The 4,987-nt window shown below is 34.1% G+C and overlaps 1 pseudogene; it reads right to left on the reverse strand.

Moving 5' to 3' along the window:
* Positions 1-4,684: 4,684 nt before the first annotated feature.
* LOC145717997 (U4 spliceosomal RNA) lies at positions 4,685-4,751 on the reverse strand (annotated as a pseudogene).
* Between the last annotated feature and the right edge of the window lie 236 nt (positions 4,752-4,987).

Here is a 4,987-nt window from a genome sequence, read left to right on the forward strand (position 1 = left end):
ATAGTTAGGGAGATGAGATGTACTCATAAAAATGTAACAGTCACTGGCCATATAAAACTTGCCAATCCAGTGGTGTGAATGTAAGAGCTATAGTGGCACTTGACTCCAGATTGAATTGAAACTCTGGCCAGCTTCCTTAAAAAGAGGTAACAGGGACAACTGAGCACAGATTTTCATGAGATAGGTATAAATAATTTACTGCTCTTCACGAATAGGTCAAAGAGCATCCCCACACAAGAACAAGTCACTAGTGTTTTCTCTGTCTTAGTAGGAGAAAGAAATTTTATGAGGTGACATCATAGAATGCATGACTTCTGTTTATCACATTCTCTGACTTTAAACTAAACTGCACCTTGCCATTTAGTCTTCATTCCGATCTTTTTTTTTTTTTTAAAGATTTTATTTATTTGACAGAGAGAGTGAGAGAGCACAAGCAGGGGGAAGCAGTAGGAGGAGAGGGAGAAGCAGGCTTCCCGCCGAGCAGGGAGCCCGATGCGGGGCTCGATCCCAGGACCCTGGGACCATGACCTGAGCCGAAGGCAGACGCTTCACCGACTGAGCCACCCAGGCGCCCCTTCATTCTGATCTTTAACAATGTATATTAACTTCCCTCTATCTTTTTCCCTCCCTCATTGATTTTTATGCTTCCTGCCCTTAATACAGTTTCTTTGATAAGTTTGACACAAAGCTTCATGATTTGCTCTCACTAATTTTCCTCATTTTCTTGCAATTGCTTGACACTTACAATGCTGTTGGGCTACTTCATTATGCATTTTGTCAACTTATGCTTCAAAATTTCTAAACCTTTTAGTAATTATAATCCACATTCTCTGGGAAGGACAAGAGGCCTCATCTTGGGAGCAGTCAGGGGAAGCGGAACCAGAGTCCCTTTGTCACAGGTTCCTCCGTATAGGACCTAGATCCCTACCTACTCTAAGGCTAATTCAATTCTTCCCAGGTGCTGTACTCCATCCTTCACGTTCTAGCTTGAAACATAAATTGGCTTCTCTTTCCCACATCCCCAAACCGAACTCAGTCCCTGCCTTCAGTCTCCTTCTATGAAAGATCCCCAGATACATATTTGATTTTTACTGACCCCTTTGTGATTGCTTTTGTGAGAATTTAATGACTTTTCATGCCCTAACTGACTGCTAGATTATTTCTCCCTCAGGATTTGATGTCTCTGACAAAGAAACATGCCTTTGGAACACAGCGAATTTAGACAAAATGTTATGGTAGTAAAATCAAAATAAGTTAAGATTCTGAAGTGACTTCTCACCTCCCAAATTAGTTGTTAGTGTGACACCAGACATGGCATATTTACTCCTAATAAGAGAATGGATTTGCATTTTGGGTTGTTATAGTTCAACAAATGTTTGTGCGTGTGTCAAACGGCACTGATTTAAAAAAACAGCCAACTATGTATGCACTGTCAGCTTACTAGGTGCACAGAGCCAATTAAAATGACTTTTACAAGTGCCTATAAAATGTGCACCTGTTACCTTTCCCATGTGCATAGAAGGAGAATATGAATTCTTAGCCAAATTAAAACAAGATATATGAGTGGGAAAGTAGTGCTGGTCTGGGAATAAGTTGAAAAAGGAATAAAAGTAGTATATGGCTATTTGGTACTCAGAATTAAAACTTATAATTACATGCTACTTACATATATTTGAAGTGTTCCATCGTTGCCTCTGATAGAAGGAGTGAGGAGTTGAGTGGCTTATAAAAAATTTTTATTAGAACTTAGTAAATAATGATTTAATGCTGACAGTAGCAACAGCAACAAATATTTTGCCACCTGACATTCATACTGTGTCCTGAGACCCTTGTTCAAAACAGTAGCTACAATTTTGGCATGGAATGCCCTTGATAACACTAACGACAATGTAATTGTTTAAGAAGTAACACAATTTCAACCTGTCCGAAGTTACAAATGAAAAATAAGTCCTAAATTTAATATTTAAATTTATTTATTAAATTAAATTTACTATCTTAAGTATTCTTATAACTATCTCTACTTATTTATCATGTGCCAACTATGAAGGTATAAAGACAATCATGGTGAAGTGATGAGGGGAAATGAAAAAAATGAAGCAAAAATGTGGATAAATAAACAACAGATTCTATAGATACTGGAGAAGAAATGCATTATCAATCATGTACCTTAGGAATTCTGTCTACATTTGTGGGGCATGTAAATCTATTTAAGCTCTTCAGTGGTGTGTAAATCATGGAGATCAGAAAGATTTGAATGATTTTAAGGCATCTTCCAAGCTGCTTGGCACTTCTTCTTTCAATGTATTTTCAATGAATTTTTTAATTTCTCTTGTCATTTTTTCACGGATCCGTTGGTTATTGAGTAGTGTGTTCCTTAATGTTTCCTTATAAAAATTACACATAAATCTCTGAATCCAATGTATACCACTGAAAATATGTTTAGAAGTCTAGATGAGATTTTTAATCTGTTTCCACATTAAAAAATATCCAATATCCTTTTATTCTTCTTGTAACCTTTATTTATGGGGTAGCTGACTTTGATCAAGATACTTTCTTTCATTCTCTAACAAGCTATCTTTGATCTGATTTAGAACAGATTATGCCGTTTTTAAACTTCTTTACACCACAAACGTATTTGTAAGATTTTTTTTTGTGTGTGGAAAGGATAAAATTTGTTCTGTGATAGCATTATTAAAGGAAATAAATATTTGAAAACTCAAAAAACTTTACACATATTTGTTAATTTCCAAATTTCTTTGCTATTTCTAATTTCACCCCATTGTGATTGCAATACATATTTTGTATTATTTCAATCTTTTTAAAATTAATTGAGGCTGGTTTTATGGCCTAACACATGATCTTTCCTGGAGAATGTTCCATGTGCAGTTGTGAAGTGTTTTTACTCTGCTGTTATTGATAAGTGGTTGTTGGTTTGTGATCTTTTCTTATTTTTATTTTTTTAATTATTTTTTTACTTTTCTTTTTTTTATAATGTCAGCATCTACAGCAGTAAACTGCCTTCAAAGAACTGCTTTAGCAGGATCCCATATGCTTTGGTAGCTTTTATTTTCATTTTCATTTGGCTTACAGTTTTTTTCAATTTTCACTTATCTCAAAAGTTTAGAAGAAGTTCGGATGTTTCAGAGTGTGCTGCTCAATTTCCAGTTCTCCTTCTATTATTAATTTTGAATTTCATTCCATTGTGTTCGGAGATGACACATTTTATTATTTTAATTCTCTTAAACTTACTGAGGTTTGTCTTCTGGCTTGGCATGGAGTCAGTCTTGGGGAAGGTTCCATGTCAGCTTGAGAAGAATATATGTTATGTTGTTGTTGGGTGGAGTTCTATAGATGCCAGTTAGAGCTAATTGGTGAATAGCATTGTTCAAAGTCTTTTATTTCCTTGTCGATCTACCTCATTGTTCTATTACTGGGATTGGGGTATTGGAGTTCTCCACTGTTACTGTTGGATTTTCTATTTCTCCCTTCCTGTATGTTAGTGTTTGCTTCATGCATTTATTTTGAAGCTTTGTTTTTAGATGCATACATGTTTATAATTGCTATATATTCTGGCTGTATTAATGCTTTTCTTACTATGAGACATCCCTTTTTAACTTCTGTAGACAGGATATAGTGGCATCTCTTTTTAATCCGATCTATCTTTGTCTTTTGATTGAATTGTTTAAAATATTCACATTTAATGTCATTAATGATATAGATTAATTTATGTGTGCCATTTTACCTTTTGTTTTCTGTGTCCATTTTTTCTGTTTTTCCTTTATTGCTTTATTTGCATTTAATTAATATTTTCTAGTGTAATATTTACAATTCCTGTAATGAGCTTATTACTGTATTTTTCGATGAATTTCTTGGTTTATCTAGTGTTCATAATATACATCTTAAGAGTCTACTTGAGATCTATACTAACTTAATTCCAGTGAGATACAGAAATCTTACTACTATCTAGCTTCCTTCCTTTTTTCTGTATTATTATTGCTATATATAGTATATCTGCGTATGTTCCAAACTCAATTACCTTGTTGTCATTATTACTTTATACAATTTTATATCTCTTAAAGAAGCTGAGGGAACAAAGGAGAAAAACTATACATTTATAGTTTGTTATACTAAACTTTTTATTATAAATGCATTCTAGTTTTGATGACTTAGAGCCCCAAATACACACATATATATGGTTTAATACAATTGCTTTTTATATCAGTTGAGAGAAGAAAGAACAAGAAATATGCAATTAGAATGTCTTTTATGAGGGTGCCTGAGTGGCTCAGTTGGTTGAGTGTGACTCTTGATCTCAGCTCAGATCTTGATCTCAGGGTTGTGAGTTCAAGCCCCACATTGGGCCCTACTTAAAAAAAAAAAAAAAAAGAATATCTTTTATAATTACCTACATGATTACCTTAACCAGTGCTCTTTGCTTTCTTGTGTGGATTTAAATTACTCTCTGGTCACATGTTTTCAGCTTAAATAACTTCCTTTAATAATTCTTACAAGATGGGTCTGATAGCAGCAAATTCTCTCCATTTTTGCTTATTTGATAATATCCTTATTTTTTCTTTGTGTTTGAAAAAAGACTTTTTATTGAATACAATACATTTGGTTGACAGTTTTTTTTTTTCTTTTAGCACTTTATATATATCATCCTGCTGCCTTCTTGCCTCAGTTGATTCTATTAGCAATAATCGCTCCTCAGATAAATCTCATTGGCTACGATACTGCCACTGCACAAAGCTGCCTCAGTTGATTCTGATGAGAAGACAGAATGTTAGTCATATTAGGGTTCCATTTACATGATGAGTCATTTTTCTGACACTGATTTCAAGGTTTTTTTCTTTGTTCCTGGTTTTCAACATTTTTTTTTATTCTTATGTTAATCCCCATACATTACATCATTAGTTTTAGATGTAGTGTTCCATGATTCATTGTTTGTGCATAACACCCAGTGCTCCATGCAGAATGTGCCCTCCTC

Source organism: Leptonychotes weddellii, chromosome X, assembly GCF_054177405.1.
Source record: "Leptonychotes weddellii isolate Sample4059 chromosome X, ASM5417740v2, whole genome shotgun sequence".
In the NCBI taxonomy this organism is placed as follows: domain Eukaryota; kingdom Metazoa; phylum Chordata; class Mammalia; order Carnivora; family Phocidae; genus Leptonychotes; species Leptonychotes weddellii.